Source organism: Stigmatopora argus, chromosome 3 (assembly GCF_051989625.1).
Source record: "Stigmatopora argus isolate UIUO_Sarg chromosome 3, RoL_Sarg_1.0, whole genome shotgun sequence".
Classification (NCBI taxonomy): Eukaryota; Metazoa; Chordata; class Actinopteri; order Syngnathiformes; family Syngnathidae; genus Stigmatopora; species Stigmatopora argus.
The window spans coordinates 7,962,248-7,981,761 of record NC_135389.1 but is presented as its reverse complement, the minus strand read 5'-3'; the positions used below and the strand labels follow the sequence as shown (position 1 = coordinate 7,981,761).

General features: G+C 38.5%; 1 long non-coding RNA gene across 1 annotated transcript in view; it reads left to right on the top strand.

Moving 5' to 3' along the window:
- LOC144071777 (uncharacterized) overlaps positions 1–19,514 on the top strand; it is a 161,368-nt gene that overhangs the window by 73,700 nt on the left and 68,154 nt on the right. The window contains exon 4 of the long non-coding RNA XR_013299729.1: positions 11,677–11,707. This is a non-coding gene — a long non-coding RNA (uncharacterized LOC144071777). The remainder of the gene's footprint in view (positions 1–11,676; positions 11,708–19,514) is intronic.

Sequence of the window (19,514 nt, the reverse complement as noted above, 5' to 3'; positions counted from 1 at the left end):
GATAGATTTTCTGAGTTTCATTTGAACTTGATCACTACTACTGATAAAGAAATAATTATTGGTGACTAATATTCAGTGAACTCCCTGTCAAAATCTTTTAGTACGGCATATGAGACCATAGTTGGCACTTTTGGTTTCACATTTATTACATGAACCAACCGAAATCTGGGCAACTCATTAGGTTTAACTCCTACTACTTACACCCATGGTCATAATTTTGAGACTTTTCACCATTCTTTTGAATGAGAAATGGTCTCAAAACTTTTGACCAAGATAATATACTACATGACGTGATACCTTTCTACATTGAGCAATTAGTTACGCCATACCCAGAACCTGCTTCCCAGAACCAGCGTGCGTGTCTTTTAGTGATGCACAGCTTTCATTTTTCTTTGCATTGGCAAGTCTTAAATAGAAGAGTTCCGCGCAATATGTAAGTGTTGGCTATCAGCTGCAATAAATTACTACTTCTTTACAAATCACCAAAATAATTCAAGGTTGTGTTTTATTTATTTATTGAGTCATGATTTTAAAGCATGTGTTGGATTTTTGGTGAGTCAAACATAACATACGGTCAAATAAGATGGAAAAACCATGAATGTCCCCCATTGTTTTGCTGTTGCATGTCTCGTCTCCCATAATGTCAAAGCCAGACCTGATTTGTTGTATAAATGGGTTAGAATTACATGCCAAGTACAGCTATGGCAAGCCAAATGGGCACTGTGTAGTAAAAAAACAAAACAAAACAAAAAACGTCCTTTTGTAGTGGAAAAATGACCATTCCAAACTGAGGTGGGGAAAGTTGTGGCAAGCCGACGGAGTATGTGCAATAGAGCAGTTGTCTAAAATCTTTCTTTGATCCCTTGGATGAATGCAACATTTAGTGTGAGAGTGTATTGCCTAGCAACACAACTGTCACTAACACCCCCACCCCCAGCTTCTCCCCCCTAAATTTCAGTATTATATTTAGTTTGAACTTCGGGTGTCCTGTGTGACTCAGAAAATAAACATAGAACTCAATGAATGAATGAATCGTCTGCGGTAATGAAAGGCGACATGTTGAGCTGGACGCCGAGGGAAGAGAATTAAATTGGAAAGCTGTCTCCCCAGTGTGCCTGGAACAAGCCGGACAATTCTACCACTATTCGTTAGCAACCTCAAATTTACTGCTGCAAAGTCTTTGTCCTTGGGCGGTTACACATCGATGGCCATAGTGACGTCACACATGGCAGCACTCATAATTGTACAATTGTTAGCCATTATCAAGATGACAATTTCATCCTGGTGTGACTAAGCATTACACCATGACAGACTGATTGTACTTAACAGTCTTTAAATCATCTTAATTGTGGTCTGGCATGAAATACAGTGGCAAAAAACTACAAATACAGTTTTAACCTCGCCATTAATGGGCAAACACTCATGCAATGATGAACAAATTATACGGACTCAAAATTGCCCACTTACTCTTCCAGCTTTCTGCTCCTTATTAGGATTGTGTAACACCTGTGAGGCTTCATCCGCTTGGAGTGTTTTGGAAAAAGAATGCATATAATTTATATGCATTGTTTTAGTTTTTAGTTCAAACATAAAATCTGTGATGGATACTTCTGTATATGAAACATTACAACAAAAGATTTTTCCTCCGATCGTATTTTGTGGGGCACCAACGATGTCCACGGTGGCATAAAAAAATAATCCAGTATAACAGCAGTTATATATAATTATTATAACAACTTTTCTGATTTCAAGTAGGAGGGCCTGTCTATGTAGTTTTTCCCCTTCATTGTACATTCTTTGGCTAGTGCGACTTAAAGTACAAAAATACGGTAGTTAGCATACCCATTTCCTAGTCAATGGTCATCATTATCAATATCAAGGTTTAAATGCTGAGCACTGGAATTCCTGTGTGGCGTTTCTCGCCATAGAATTTGTCTCATTGTGCCCTATGATTGGCTGGCAATCAATTCAAAATGTGTGCACCGTGCTTACTTCCTGCATTTGGCTAGAATAGCTGCGGCAACCCTGCAATCTCCATAAGGGTAACTGCAATGAAAGATGAATTAATATATGATAATCGACTAACTGTTTTAAACAGAGACTGGGGGCTGAGTGAAATGTAAATATTTCCGGTTAAATGGGGTAAAAAGTAGTTGAACAGATCATGGATCATATCTAAATATAAATCTTGCCCTTGCCAATTCCAATGTCGTAATTCACAGTTTCTTATTTGCCTGTATTACCCCTTGCGGCAGCTACTCTTTAATGATAACTTTGGCAACACTGGTCATGGCTGGATCATAAGAGGTGCGAGTTCTACAAATAATGACTTGGCAGTTTTATTTCAAAATTTCAAATCGTCATAGTACTAAACTACATTGTACATTACAGAGCACTTTCTGAAGATACAGCGCACAAACAAGCTTTTAGTCAGTATACAAACATCAATTGAATAAATCACCTGCCTACACAATTGATATTGTAGTTTCGTTATACTGGGCACAGATCAAGGGTAAGAATACATTAACATTATACCAAGCCTATATTTCCCTAGTTCACAAAATGTTGACTTAAATCAGCACTCTTGAACAGATTGGTATAATTTTCGATAATTTTTGTGCTGTATAAAATTTTCCCTTCTGATTCCTAAGTACATTTGACTACCCCCTACTACTACTATGAATACTGACTACTGCCTGTCACTATGTGGAGACGCACAAACATATACACTGTTATTGCCTTAGTTAAGAAGTCCTCAGTGATTATAGACTACTTCCCGTTGGTAGAAGTGGGAGTTGTCTGTCTTTGGCTTGTCTCTAGATTGTATGTGCTTGTACCTTCTTGGGAGTTGTGGGTGGGTTTGAAAGATTGTCACATTCGACAGATGGCAATTTGTGGCAGCGTCTGTGGTTAGTATCGGGGTAGGCTTGATCATCGTTATGACTGGAGTTGGTTTGACTTGACGGAAGCTGGTAAGAGCGCTTGTCTTTTCTCTGTCTGCAGTAGATTAGAGGAACTACTGTGTGGAGGATGAGTGAAAACTATATTGACAAAATACATTCAATGTAATGGAAAATTTTTGAACGTGCTTTGCTACAGCCAAATAAAGGAACAAAACGCATGCATAGGGAATTCACATTTATTGTGAAGATGATCCCAACATTTACCAAGCCTCCAAATTATACTTCCACTATAATTTAGTGATACGGCCATCATTTCGACAAGCCTTTCTGAAAGAAAAAAGAAGAGATTTTTGCATTTAGAAGCGGGCGTACTCAAAATTTGATTGTTCCATTAAAAGATGATCTATTGTCTAGGCACAGCCATGATTCTATGGCATTATAATTGTGCCACGATTCCATGTATGCAATGGGAAATACCTTCTGTGTTATGAGCACAGAAGAAGAAAGTTTAAATGCTGAATGCTGGTAATTGTATGGTCATTTTAACTCAATGAGCTTCTGTGACACGTAAAATATGAAGTTCTGTCTACACCAGGGGTGGGAAAACTATTCCACAAAGGGCCGCAGCGGGTGCGGGTTTTCATTCCAACCCATTGAGAGGGCACCTTTTCACCAATCTGGTGTCCTACAAGTGCAATCAGTGGGTTGCAGTCAGATGCTTCTTGTTTTCTTCAGAAATCTCATTGGTTAAACTGTCTGTGCTATTTTAGTTGGAACAAAAACATGCACCCACAGTGGCCCATGTGGGTCAGCATTATTAAAAAACAAAAACATTTCCACTTTTTTCAGTAAATGTATTTATGTTTCTTGTTGATATTTTTCCTGCCATCTCTATTGGTTTGTTCGCATATATCAAAGCTGAAGCATTCATGCTGTGAAACAGTGTGACAACATATTGGGTTCATCTCAATACATTTCTCACCTGTAGAGCCTTGAAAGATTGATCTAAAATGGAAATGCTGGTTTAGTATGTGGTGGATTGGATTGGATAACTTTATTGGATTGGATAACTTTATTCATCCCGTATTCGGGAAATTTCGTTGTCACAGTAGCAAGGGGGTGAGGATGATTTTAGACATAAATAGATAGGTAATAAGTGGGTTAATAAATAAATACATGAATAAATCTATAAATAAATAAGTGTGTTGCTGAAATATATATATATATATATATATATATATATATATATATATATATATATATATATATATATATATATATATATATATATATATATATATACACACACACACATATATACTGATGGGAGGAAGGATCTGCGGAAGCGCTCCTTCCTGCAATGAGGGTGCAGCAGTCTATTGCTGAAAGAGTTTCAGAGAGACTCCACAGACTCATGCAGGGTGTGGGAGGTGCTGTCCATGATGGACATCATCTTGGTCAGCATCCTCTGCTCTCCCACTTCCAAAGGACAGCCCAGAACAGAGCTGTCCCTCCTGACCAGCTTATTCAGACTGTTCCTGTCCCTCTCCGTGCTCCCGCATCCCCAACAGAGCACTGCATAAAACACTGTAGATGCCACCACAGTGTCGAAGAAAGTCCTCAGCAGTGTCCTGCCACTAGCATCATGTTCCAGATGCAGAAAACCCCCCAACCACACTGACAAAATTAAGTTAGTAACATTTGTTCTAGCATTACAAACCTACAAATTCGACCCAATTTTAGCAAAGATACACAAGAATGTAACGGATGAAAAATTGGTTTAAGAATGACAGACAAAAAGACAACTCCTGACAAACAGCCGATGAGCAGTGATCAATGTGAATACTGAGTGCATTACGTATGTTTCAAGACTTTGTGTTGATTGCTGAGATTTATGTATAGATATTCTGATAGAGTTGCGTGATGTGAGTTATGAGTGACAGGATGGGCACGCAAAAGTGTGATGGCCAAGTATCAGACGACTAGCCAGTCAACTCTATCACTCCCCCCTCTAATGTTCTATGTTGTCTGGGATCTCTCACAGTCTTCTTGCATTTTGGAGGACATTCAAACTTGGGAGCTCATACTTTACAGCTTGCTCAAGAGGAAAATCATTTCTCCAAAACACATGTGCTGGTTGGACATACATCTGTATAATTGCAACAACATTGCAAGGGAAATGTGTTTGTGGCACTACATCCATGGCTGTATTGTGCTACCATTCCGGTCGTGTGTCTTTTTGAACAATTCCATTAAAAAAATAGAGCTTCTTTTCAAAGATTCACACAGGTTATGGCACAAATCAGAGGAGGTGTGTTAAGTTAGTACAGCTCAGACAAGCTGATTATTCACCTATACTGCATCCACTATTATCTGGATGCTTAACTTTCCCTCATTTATTTTACAGAAGACACCTTGAATTGGTTGCCAGCCAGTCACACGGCACAATGAGACGAACACGCAATAATGGTCACACTCATACTTGGGGACAAGCATGCCAAGCATGCTTTTTGGGATGTGGGAGGAAACCAGAGGTACCGAGACAAAACCCATGTGGGCACGGGGGGAACATGCAAACTCCATCAAAGAAGGTTGGACTCCACCACAGATTGAACCCTCAATCTCAGAACTGTGAGGTGCACCTGCAAACAACTTGAACACCATCTCACCTTGGTTATTTTTATGGTGTTCATGTATATATGGGTCATTTTCACATAATTCAGCAAATAACGGTAAAGACACTTTCAGAAAATGAATAATTTACAAAATGCAATTCAAGCATTCTGATTATCTCTAATTAGCAACACTAGCACTGCCTGGAAATATCTTAGCTGGAACTTTAATGAAAACATAATTAATTAAAATTTAACCTGGATTTTACTAGTCTGAGCTCCTTGTACTGGTGAATGATACGATATTGGTGCCCCATAAGAGCCACAAGGTCTTTCTCAAGGTCATCACAGAGTTTCGCAATGGTGACAGATTTTTCTTTCTTCTGGATGACAACAACATCAATTGGCCCATTATTTGTCATTCTGGTCTCTACTCCCTTCTCCCATTCGTGGTATAACACTTGCTCCTTTGATTGCCTTATGTCATCAGTTCCATCCCTGTAGATCTTTTTGATGTATTTCTTGCAGACAGCACAGTTTCTAAACATACAACGGTAAAGACAAAATTTATTAACGGTAAAGACACAACATTCCACCTCAGCCTTTGACATTGGTAGATGGTATTTCTTGGCACTCAGTAAATGATAGTGTTCTGCATGCATACACCATGCCCAGTTCATTAAAAAGCAAAGTAATTATGTTCACCAAGTTTTTAGGACATCGGTAAAGACATGGAATTGTTACGACATTTCACAGGTATGGTCCTTACCTTGGTTTTAGTTTCATTCTCATGGCTTCTGCTTAGCTGGCGTTGACAATATGGCTGACAACATCCTGGTACTTCTCCCACACCAGCCACCTGGTGTATTTACTGTGAATTTTTTGGTGTATTTCTCATGTGATAACGGTAAAGACACACTAACTGATATGAAAGGTACATCAGTAAAACTGTTTGCAGTTGCAATTCTTTTGCATTTTTCTCAAAGACAACTTGAGTGAAAATACTATTGAAACAAATCTAAACAACACATTCTAAATAGAGACAAACAAATAAATCATAACCCGACTTTTCATTCCTATAAACTGTGACACTAGATTCTGGACATCTAACGGAGTGGACAAATTCAACATAAACTGGCTCTCAATGTATTTGTGTCTCAAATAGATTTCTCTTAAAATTGGTGCCAAATGTAGTATAATATGTGGCAAACAAAGCAGTAGTAATTAATTTTTATAACTTTGTAACACATAAAGGGAAAGTCCAGGGCCATATCTTTACCGTTATTTGCTGAATTATGTGAAAATGACCCATATATATTAAAAGGCATTTTCCTTGCCAATGGCCTGACTGCAAAAATGTGTTTTGTCTTGGTTTATATTTTGTTTTGTATTTTCACTTGACTTGAGCGGTTCAACAGAACAAAGCTCCATGTCCGAGTTAAAAAAAATATTCCTCCTAGGACTGTCAGTGAGGGACTCTGAGGAATTGAAAGAAACTGAAGTTTTGCTCTTGTCTTGGCTTTCGCAGAGCAGTAGCACCGTCTGGGTTTGCTGTATTTATGATTCTGGTTGTGTGGTTTGCCTGTTTGTGTTTGGACAACAGCTAGTCTCAAGGCCTGGGGCCTGAGTGTGACAGAGAGGTTAACCAACACATAGCCAGTGGACTCCATTCCTAATTTGTGGACTGGTGTTTGTGCTTTTTCATGGTTTGGGTTATCTGGACTAGAAGCAGAGATTTTCCCGTAATAGAACCTTTGGGAGCATGAGCGCGTGTGTGCTGTAACACCTGATTGTCCATTGGAATGACAAGAGGATATGCCATGAATGTTAAAAGGTGTTTAGGAGCTGTAAAAGAGCAATAAAAACAGAAAACATTACCGAATGTCCTTCTGGAACAGTTAAAGGCCCCATCTGTTTTCACTCATTGCAATAACCACATATACATATGCATACTTGCACACACGCGCATGCTTACACAAACATGTAGTAAATATTCTCTCTGCAATTATAATTGACACATGATTTACTTTATTTCACCGGCTGTACCAAATGATGGTGTGGACCAGATCCGACTCCGGGCCGCCACTTTGACCCCTTTGATCTACACGAAAGAAAATCTGCTTGATATTGTCATTGCAATCAGATCAATGCAGATATTTTGGATGTTCCAGCCAAAGACTTTTAGCATAAATAATTATAGTATATTTGTCTTGAAATGAAGGCTGTTGCCGCTCATGGTTCAACATTTACAGTTTGCTTTTTCATTTCTAATTTAAAGATTTTATAATTATTGAAAAAGTGGCTTTAAATATTACATCAAGTTCGAAATGAAGATTATGTTGTAAATGATCCAAAGAGAAACACCCAGGCATTGAAAGGAGTATGCATCTCTAATTCCAGATTACTTTATGTGGTATACGCTTCATTTCAGAAACAGCAAGAGGTTACTTTCATAACCGCATTGTTTAATCTAGTATAACTGGACTGTTTGTCAACTATGCTGTGCTTCAATTTGTTTGCTTAGGTATTATCACAGGAGTTAGATTGTTCTATGGCCCAAGACTGGAGGAAGTGGTCTTGGTCTGGTCTTTAGAACCCCAACCTATATTTGACTCAACCACTAGACACACTATGTAAATGGCCATCATAACATAGTATTATTTGTTCCAGTAGCAAAAAAGGTTCCTGGTCCACTTATTTGGATGGCTCGTTCTTCCTTTATGAGCTTTTTCGTCTTATTGTCGTAATGTCAAATGTGGAAAATATTCATTTGGCAAGGCCCTAACATGGCTTTTATTGATACAGGTTAGTGTTCTTGATTTGCCACTGCTACACGAATTGAACCACAGGGATATTGTTCATATTTTCCAACACACTCCTGTCATACAAAAAAAGAAAAATCATTAGCACACCTTGAGTCTATATGACATGCAGTCTGTCATCGCTTAGACATTAATGAGTCATTTGGTGGTTGAGTTGATGTATAGCAGGAACATTCTACGTGAGTCTACGTGGCTTTGTTGGGATGAAACATTTATATGCTAATGATTTACGGTTAAAAGAAATGTTCAAAAAACTGAAAGCTGAATCATGCCTACTGAATTGCAGCTCACACCCTTTCACATAATCCCAATTCATTGTCCACACTGCATGTCTATAGAACAGAATCGAATGGTTTCTCCATGGATTTTTTTTTAAAATTACGTTCGGATAAATTCAACGTTTAATATGGCCTTGAAAGCACTTATATATATCTTAAATGCTCTCATATTGGTTTCCAGACAATCGCAGGTCACAAGGAGACTGACATCCATTCACGCTCACACCCATACCTTGGGTCAATTTACAGTATCCAACAAGCCTACCATGCATGTCTTTGGGATGTGGAAGAAAACTGGAGTACCCAGACAAAAATCAATCACTGAAAATTTTAAAGAGACCGGCTGTATAAAATTCCACACCCTCTCTTCTCATCTACAGGAGAAATGTAGTATGCTTTTAAGCATAGAGCACCCATATAACATGTTGGTATCATTGCCGTGTAAAACATGAAATAGACATTCCGCTTTTTTTCTGGTATTCATTTGAAGCCCAGACTCTGCTGGCTGGCAAAATCATCTTTGCATTCTCTCAACAAAATGGAAAACATGAGCATCTATAGCAAAGCACACCTTTCTTCTTGTTACTTGTTTCTCTCGTGTGCTGATCCTGACCTCTTTGAGTCTCATGGCCCTCACGTTGACTGATTGAGCAAAGCACTATTTGGCCTTCGCAATGCAGCCACACTCCAGCAGGGCTTTCCCCTGCCGAATCCATTAAGAAATGTTTATCCTCACACTCATGCCAGGGTGGTCTCGGAGCATGAGGTTAATGGGCATATACGACGCGAGAGCTCAGCTGTGCGGCAACTCACATGTAAACTCAAAACAAGTATGACATCATGTTCATATCCTGTACATTTTGCTATGCAAGGTTGAATTTGCAGCTGCATTTGATACTGCGGTGAACCTGTCACTATGCACTGTTGACTTGCTGTTTGTAAAATCAAACAGGATAACACTTAAATGGATTTGAGCCTAACCTAGCTACATGTAGGCGAGAGGTGGGGTATGGCCCATTTACCGGACCTCCAGCCTCAAGGCCCCCACCGCTTGAACTGGCACTATGAAGGCAATCATGGTTGTAGTGTACAATGTGAAAGATTTCATGGCACCATGGCAACTATTTTTGCCTTTGTTTTCTCAGTTAACCTTCATCAATGACCACTTCCTCATTTTCTCATTCCCGTAAATAGGTTGGGGTGAGCTTGATGTCTTATTGATGTCATCTTTTATGTTGTTATTATTAGAAAATAAAGGGATACAATATCTGTGGTGTTTCAGATGAAAGATAACTGTAAACTACACCAACTACTTGCTGGTAACAGATATTTCTTTTCCACAAATTCTGTGAATGGTCTACCCATTCCTCTTTATAGTCAGGATGTGGCCCCCAGAGAAAAAAAAGGATGTTTGGGCACCCCCGTAGCGTTTTCCTAAAAAATGCAAGGCAGATGTGCTAATTAATCAAGCTGGTGCCGCTGGTATTCATTCCGCAAACCGCTATTTTTTCCTCTTGTTTTGTTTGAGACGAGTGCTTGGTGATGAACCAGGGTTTCAAACTTTTCTTTACTGTGAATCCTAGAGGTGTGTAGTACAGGGAATTGACGGTTGGGTGGATTTAATAAATGTGATTCATAGTGGATGATCTATTGTACTTCCCAAAGGGGAATATGAATCAGTAATATAGCGGTATTGGTTCTGGTATTTCCTGTCTGTTCCCCAACATTGTTACTCAAGTTACCTTCACCTGCTCGGCATTCAAATGTGCAATGTACCGTATTTTCTCGCATATAAGCCACATCCTTAAAATTGCCTTAAAATCATTGAATTTTACAATTTCTCGGGGAGAAACAAATCTGTTACTTTGAAGGGAAAATCTTAAGAAAAATCTTCGCATGTGGTATTTCTGATATACTCTATGTATTAAAAGCACATTATTAGGGTCAATATCATAGGGAAGTTAGTAATGGTTGTTTTCTTACTGCAAAACCGAAACATTTATGCGGCTTATATGTGAGAAAATACGGTAATTATCAGAAACATGTGGTGTCACCCATGGCTGGTTAAAATAACCAGTCGGGGGTGATTTCAGATTCAAAACACATCTTTACATTACTCACCCCATCTCCTCTACAGAATACATTTTAATTGTCTTAAATGCTGGTCACATTGAGGCCAGTTGTACTCTGCTGGGGCTTCATGTCTGTGTTATATTAAGCATGTCTGGCTGCTTCAATTAAACTAAAACCGATGCTTTACCTTCATTTCCCAGTTTTTAATTCGGAAAATCTTTTCTCATGCAAGTAGATTTTGTTTTAAGATGAATGAATGAATGAGACCTTTTTTTGTATTTAGTTGGTTAACTTATGTACCAGTTTATGAGTTGTGTCGTTGATATTTGTAGTTATTCTAAAATCATCTACCCTCTCCAAGCTAGAACAGTATTTGGTGTACGTCTAAGTGATCTAACATCCCCACCACCCCTGAAGAAAATTCAAACAGTGAAGCACTGTTCAAAACCAGTCAGTTTGCATATGCATATGATCTAATAAATATGGCTGTTCACTGAAAAAAATTGGTCTCTAATCTTAAATTGCCTAGACCTAATGTGGTCTTTTATTTGCACTTATTGTACAATACACAATATATTTTATTTAAAATTGAGGGATTTGGACTGATATTTCGGCAGCATAATTTAAATGTGGCTGAATTTTAAATTGTGTTTCGCAGCGCTACACATTTATGTAATTTGAACCTTTTGACATCTACAGACTGACATTTGTACCAACTTAAAACATGTCATCTGTCATAGTTGATATGACTGTCTGAAGTTGACCTTGCCAAACTCACCATATAAGTTGTATTTATTTAGTTATTCATCTCTTGATAAGATGGGTACTAATTTAATATTAACCTGGAACGACAGCTAATGAAATGTGTTTCTATTGTCTAATGTTTGCTGTGTTATCACTAATCTTTATCATTGAAGCAAAGTTGGTCTGTATTTATTTTCTCTTAATTTTATGCCAGATGATAATTTAAATAAATATTTTATTTCAGGACAAAAGGCTTGCGTGTACCAGCAGAACCAGTAAGTACAAAATTTACCTACAATCATCCTAAATACAATTAAGACCATTTAAATGCCAAAATGGCTGGAAATATAAAAAAAATGGAAGAATATTTTAAAATCTTACTTGATATTTATAACAAATACAATCATTAAAATGTCACCTGACAGCCTTAGGACTAAGTCAATTTTTGGTTTATTATAAAGCGTCCTGAGATTGTCATTAAGCCATTTCAATTTAACGAATTCTATTCAACCTAATATTTTAAATGGAGTGGACCCACTTGAAACATGAAATTGCTATACATGACAATTGATACTGCAGAATAAAAGCGCTTCTGTGAAGTTAATCACATTATAATCATGATTTATTTTACATTTGAAACAAATTTTCTCACACTGGTGCAAAACTGTTGCCCTGTTTTGTCTACCGTTTTCACACGTAAATGCCCGACCACAACCAACGGGAGATAATGCATGGTTGACGCATTGCCGTTCCCGGTGAAATGTAAATTTTGTTTTCTCTTCTGACCACTACGCTCCCAAGAAAAGACAACAATCTTCCAAATAGCACGGTTGTAGACTTTGAATTACAGCCCTGTCACTGACTCCACTGACAAGTAAACACATGATGGAGAGATGAACAAGTAGAAGTGAAGACAGGAGTACATAAAGTAGTGATTGCCACCAGGCATAGGGTTAACTGCTTAATGTGGTGAACATAAAATGGCAAAAACGACATTATATCTGCATTTGAGCTCTCTTGACTCAATAACATTTAATTTCATCAGGTTCTTTGAACATGTCAACACATGATTGTGAGTTTATTGGGTTCTTTTTTGGCCAGTCGGCTATTGATTCAGCAGAATGATCATAAACGAATGAAATCTGTGAAATATTATGATCCCACGGTTAGCTCGGTCATATTTTCAAATGATATGTTAGTCACATTTGGCCATGCAGATGATTATTACAATAGTTTGAGCCACTGCATCTCTGTGATCCCATGACCAGAGAGAAGACCGTCCAAGTGCTGGCTTCTATTTGGCCTCCTGACCAAAAGTGTGATAATTTTAGACTGAAGTCTCTCACATGGTCTGGAGCAAGGACAGAATTTGGAAATAAACTTGGAATTTAGCTTAATTGCAGTTTACAGATTTAGGAGGGGCACTGTTCTCTTCTTTATTTTCTTGCATAAATAGAGAGTGACTGGAGGCCAAAGATATGAGGTTTAGAAACCACAAAGGTTCAGAACGTCACAGGCAATAAGATGACTTTTGAGACCGGTTTTCTGTGCTGTCGTAGTTCTGACAATGTTCTTCTACTAATGGGAGATATTTCTTTTCAGTCACTAAATCCACCAACTTTTCTATTCCACTTAAGTTTCCCGCATTAAATTGTGAGTTATTTTATAACTGTTTCATGCACAACCAAGTTCCTATCTCGTTCTTTTTAGATGCTAATTTCTTTGAGGTTGATTGAGGTGGTTTAGGTTTTAGCTGGGAACTTTCCCTATTTCATTCAGCTGGAGCTCATGAATCTTACGCTGAGGTCACAAGATTTTGACATGCTCTCTGCATTCTTTGTTTGTTCCAGATATTTGCCATTACCTCATTGGCTTTAACTGTATATGGCTCTGAGGGCGCTCCTATTTTTAGGTATAATTTGATCCTAACCAATCCATTTACCAATTTGATACGGCTCGATCCCTGCAGAACTGGTGTCTGTTTTTTTTTTCTTCTACATTGCAAAAATAGATTAGTCATTGGTGAGGCTTGGAATCTGTCAAGGCAGCCTATTGCCATTGAATCAGTTCATACTTAACATTTTCTAGACGCCACGTTTAGATATATTGATTGCATCTTGTTTGTTGGCATCAATTTTCTATCTCTGTTTTCATCAGGTAGAGTGGTTCAATTGGCTTCATGTAATCATAATGTTTGGCGCAAAGCAGTGTGTAGTTGTTGGCATCTAAATTAGCAAGATTGGGTGGGAATGTTAAATAACGGGTCTCCAAACCAGTCCTCAAGGGCTGCTCTGGGTCCTGTTTTTTCTTCCAACCGATCCAGTACAGACAGTTTAACCAATGGGGTTTCTTCTAAAATAAGCAGCACCTGACTGCAATCAACTGATTATACTTACAAGATAGCAGATCAGTGAAATGGTGTCGTCTTGTTTGTTATAAAACCCTGCAGCCACTGTGGCTCTTTGTGGAATAGTTTAGAGACCTCTGAGGTCTTATTAAAGAGTAAGAGGGGAGTTGAATGGAAGCTCTTTTCACACACTTTAATTCAGTGATGCACATAGTGCTGTGGTGGTGAAAAAGAAGTACTGGTTTATCTTCAGTCCCCATGACCTGACTCCAGATGAGTGCATGGTAAAAAAAAATTAAAGGCTGTCTGTGAGACAAAAGCCATAAATTAATTTTAAGTTCCAGATTGTGAGCCGTTAGTATGAGAAAACTCAAGCTTACAAATGTCCTGGAATGGTTATTGCTGACAAATGGGAGAAAACGTTATTTCAGGTGGGGGTATTGGGGAATTTTGCTTAAATTATGAAATTAAAGCACTGTTATTTTTGGTTGCTTGGTGTCATTGTTTATCCTGATCTCGCTGTTCCAGTTCTTCCAAGATTAGATAACGTTCACTCAAACAGAGTGACTTCACTCCACATCATGTGAATCAGCTCACCAGAATCCAAATGACAACATCATAGACATGTTAAGGCCTTTTCGCACTACCGGTAGCAGTGCACAATTTGCCCCGCGGACACCACTTCTTTGTGTATGTGAGAGGGGTCGTTCCCATTGGCATTGAGTGTTTGACACCAAATGGTCAGAGTGGCAAAGATGGAGTGATTTAGCTGCAGATTGGCAGATACTGAAATAAAATGGTTGTGGACTAGATTCTGGCATAGCAATATATTGCAATTTGGTGGATAGGTACACAAATCAGGTGATTATCACATCAGCCTCACAGTTCTGAGATCAAGGGTTCAATCCCAGGTTTGGATTTTCCTGTGTGGAATTATCCCTGGGCTTGTGTGTATTTTCTCCGGGTTCTCCACGCTGGGTGTACAATAGTATGTTTGCGCTGAGGTATATATGTACACATTTAGTTTCAACTGTACATGGGAAAATGTCACCCCTCCTAAACAAAGAAAATGGAAGAAAATGTTATAGCCATTGCTCATTAGATTACATCTTAAAATTAGTTACACCTCTGCTTGAGTCTGATAGAAAGCAAAAAATATCTGATTGGTGTGCTGTTGGCAACATGCCGCATTGCACACACGTATGCTAATATTTATGAAAATAAAACACATGAAAGATCAATGCAAGTATGTTTTATTGACAAATATTTATATGCTACCCACGGTTAGTCCAACAACACAAACAATGAGCCTTCATATTTTTCAATGAGGCCCAGAAGGGTCACATTGCTAAATAAATCTTTGACATTATAGGTTTGGTCAAGAAAGTAAAGAATCAGAAATTCAAGTTTTGTGTTATTCATGCAATAAAATGTGTTGTATTATGGCCTCTACGAATCATAGGATTAATGCACATGACCGTTTATGTGGAAGGGCATGCTGGGAACAAGGCCTTGGCCTTTCATAGCGATTTAAAAAATAGATTCTTTGTTCCTCAATGATGAGAAAAAAATGCTTTAATAACAACATGCTGTAGTAGAGTGTATGCTGTCCAAATACTGCATGCCTACACTAGTAAGAAGCCATCCCTGCCTCAGACCTGGAAAAATAGACACTTAAAAAAACAAGGTAAATCAAACAAAAGTCTCCAAAACCTTAACATGGCTTATACTGTATCTCGCGCAATTTTTTTTGCACCGTCTAAAGCAGTGTTCCCAAAACTATTCCAGAAAGGGCCACAGTGGGTCCGGGTTTTCATTCCAACCTGTAAGAGGAAACTTTTCCACCCATCTGGTATTCTAGAAGTGCAATCAGTGGATTGCAGTCAGGTGCTTCTTTTTTTCCCAGCAGAAACCTCATTGGTTAAACTGTTTGTGTTGGATTGGTTGGAACAAAAACCTGCGTCCACAACAGCCCTCGAGGACTGGTTTGGAGACCTCTGGTTTAGAGCAGGGGTGTCAAACCGGTCCTCAAAGGGCTGCAGTGGGTACAGGTTTTCATTCCAACTCAACAAGGGGATACATTTTGCAAGTGTAATCAGTTAATTAAAGTCAGGTGCTACTTATTTTAGAAGACACCTGATTGGTTAAAATGTCGGCACTGGATCGGTTGTAACAAAGACCAGGACCCACTGCGGCCCTCGGCGGAATCGGTTTGACACATGTGGTCTAGAGGATACAGGGTAGATACTGTAGCTGTGAACAATCCCAAATCTCAATTTTCCAATAATTTTATCCAGATATTATGTTCAGTATTAGCTATTGTGCTCATTTCCACATACAGTAGTTTGTGTCAAGGTGTCATATTAAGAATAGCAACGTCACTACGGTTAAAGCTAGCACTTTAATTCTAGAGTGGATCCAAAAGGGATTTTGGGCCCTGTGGAACAAATATCACTTTGCTGCAAACTGAAAATATAATTTTCCTATACAGCAATTGTTACTTCATTTACTCACAATTTTATCCTTCCATGTCCCCTTCTGACATAAAGTACGTAATACCTTTCAAGCTTGATGTAGTGTTTGCTTAGTTGAGGATAATTATTGGAGAGACGTGTGACATACCATGTGGAATGGTTGGTAACACCTTAAAGAAGGATTAGTTTGGAGCTGTTTGTTTTTCCTTACACTAACCCTCCCTTTCTTGAGAGCTTTGTGGGTGATTGACAGGCAGGAGTGATTGTGGGGGTCACTGGGCGTGCAGACCTGAGGGGTTGGACTTTCATGACACAACTTGCAGGCTGACACTAGTCTTCGGTTCTCGAGTGACAGACAAGTGGTTTATTACTGTAGGGAGGAGGTGGGTTTCTTATCAGGAGCACATCGTTAACGAGGGAAAACTAATTTAATACTATTAATATCACGCAGCATGTTCTTAACCAAGGAATTAGTTGCAGTTCTTAATCAATATTATTCATAATGTTGTATTATCAATACATAATTCAAGGTGCTGTACATCTGTCAAAGATGATAAATTAGACATCAAATGAGGCTTAATAAGGCATTGACCTCAGTCTTCAAGCTATTCTTTACACATTTCTTAACGGCTGACACTTTGAAAAATAGCTCATTTCAAAATACATACATATACAAACATGTAATATACCAGAGTTTACCTTTAAATAAGGTGTATATAAATGTGTTATTCTGAGTATCCAACACAATAAAATAGAGAATTTGGTTTTGGTGACACCCTTCAACTCCCCAGTTCCCCTCAAACATACCATGACCACAAAAATGTTCAAAACAATTCCACTGCATTCCTCTCTTCATTTAAAGTTTTACATACGGTGGACACAAGTCATATACAATATATAAAAATATATACTCTATTCATTTTCCCTCTCGCCCTCAAGAATTTCTTTTTGTTAAATTTGGGGAGAAACTTCTTTAAAATTGAAATTTTGCATGTGTTAATGTGCATTTAGAATATTGAAAAACCCTAACATCATTGAATAACGGTTGGATGTCTTGGGAAATATTTATTGGCAACATTTGAACACCTGATACCGATAGCACAGCAGTAACAAACTGACTCTTTTGTAATGTTATGGGTAAGCCTAAATAGATCCGATTACCAGGAAGAGACGTTATTCTATATGCATGTTGATGCCACGATTACTTCACTGACATTATCTGAACACCTACCGCCATTAACAAGCCCTTCAAAATAAATTCAAAAGAGTTTGCAATCTCACAGTTAATATAGTTACTTCTAGAGGCAAAATTGAGGCTGTTGCAAGCCCTTGAAAAAATATCATACATTGGACATTTGGTCGACCGGACGTTTGGTCGACCGGACGTTTGGTCGACCGGACGTTTGGTCGACCGGACGTTTGGTCGACCGGACGTCTGGTCGACCGGACGACGTCTGGTCGACCGGACGACGTCTGGTCGACCGGACGACGTCTGGTCGACCGGACGACGTCTGGTCGACCGGACGACGTCTGGTCGACCGGACGACGTCTGGTCGACCGGACGTTTGGTCAAATTATGACAGAGTTTACTGTTGATATTTTGATATTAGATATTTCAATATTAAACTCACTCTCTCCCTCTCTCTCTCATGATTATAATTTTGAGAGCTGGTTACAACAGTAACAACCGTTCTACCAAACGTCCGTTCTACCAAACGTCCGTTCTACCAAACGTCCGTTCTACCAAACGTCCGTTCTACCAAACGTCCGTTCTACCAAACGTCCGTTCTACCAAACGTCCGTTCTACCAAACGTCCGTTCTACCAAACGTCCGTTCTACCAAACGTCCGTTCTACCAAACGTCCGTTCTACCAAACGTCCGTTCTACCAAACGTCCGTTCTACCAAACGTCCGAGTATCGTTCTAACGGAACAACATGATTGCGAAATACTAAAAAAACTTCAATACATCAGCTAGTAAGTTAAAGTGCCGGTGCAAATACTGTGGGTCTTATAATTAAATAATGAGCCCAAAACATACTCCCCGACTGGTTACTAGGTCTCTATAATGCCTCATATCTGGCAATGATTCGTATCACAATAAAACGCAACAAAAAGAAAAACAAAGCATTCAATTCATTTTTTTTAATTCAATCAAAATTGTTAAATGTGCTATCTGATTGGTTTGAGATCTGAAGACAGTGGGAGAGCCTCTATTTTGCAATGTAATGATTATAGACTACTCATGCCCACCCAAATGATTAACACCCTCCTCATAATAGGCAGTGTTGATCTTCCACCATTATATAGCCAAGGCTAATACGCTTGCAAGTTAAGGCATTCATCAATCATCATAACTTCATAGTTTTTGTTTGTTTTTCCCCCCTAAAACCATACAAGACAGCTGTCTATTGCTTCAAGTTTTGAAAATATGCTTGTGCATACTCAATAGCAATTCGGTTGGGCCTATTTAATCTTGCCATCTTTGATCTATAAATCAGAATGATCAATTTGTATCGTTGGATCCCGACTTTATTATCTGACTGTTTTCTAAGATGGGGTGGAAAATAGTCTGTAACTCATTTTTTATTCATTTATAACAGTGTACTGCCAGACGGCTAATAACCATTTTAGACCAGATCTCCTGTGCAAATAAATCAAAAGTAATAATACGTCTCATTTTAAGTTTAAAAAGAAAACTGTTTTTTGAGGGAGGATATCTGTGATTTATTTGTTCTTAAAGCCAGGACCGCCTTTACCAATGGGCTAAAGTGGGCTGAAGCTCAGGGGCTTACAATCAACAGTTGGACTATCGCCGTAATTGATTGCCCTCTAGCACTCTGCATATATGCATGGTAGATGTTGTATACAATTTAAACATGTTTTCAGTAATCATTTTCTACCGTGGTTAAATTATTCATCAATATTAATAAACAGAAATTACTGTGACATTTGCTTATTTCAATTTGATTGGCAATATTGATTTGAGTTTAAATAATGAAATGTTGTGTATCCTCCCGGTAACTGATTATACTAGTTTGTATAGGAGACCGATTGTTAAGAGTTTACTATTCTATATGTTAACCTAATTGGATGTTGGTTTTACTATTCTCCTGTGTTTTGTTTTCTTATAAAGTGTTTTTTTTCTACAAACCTCAGAATGGCTGCATTTTGATGAAGATTGGTTGCAATCATAGTGATTTATAGCTTGCACATTGAGGAAAGGGCGGAAATCTCATTTTACTCTGGAGGGGACAATACT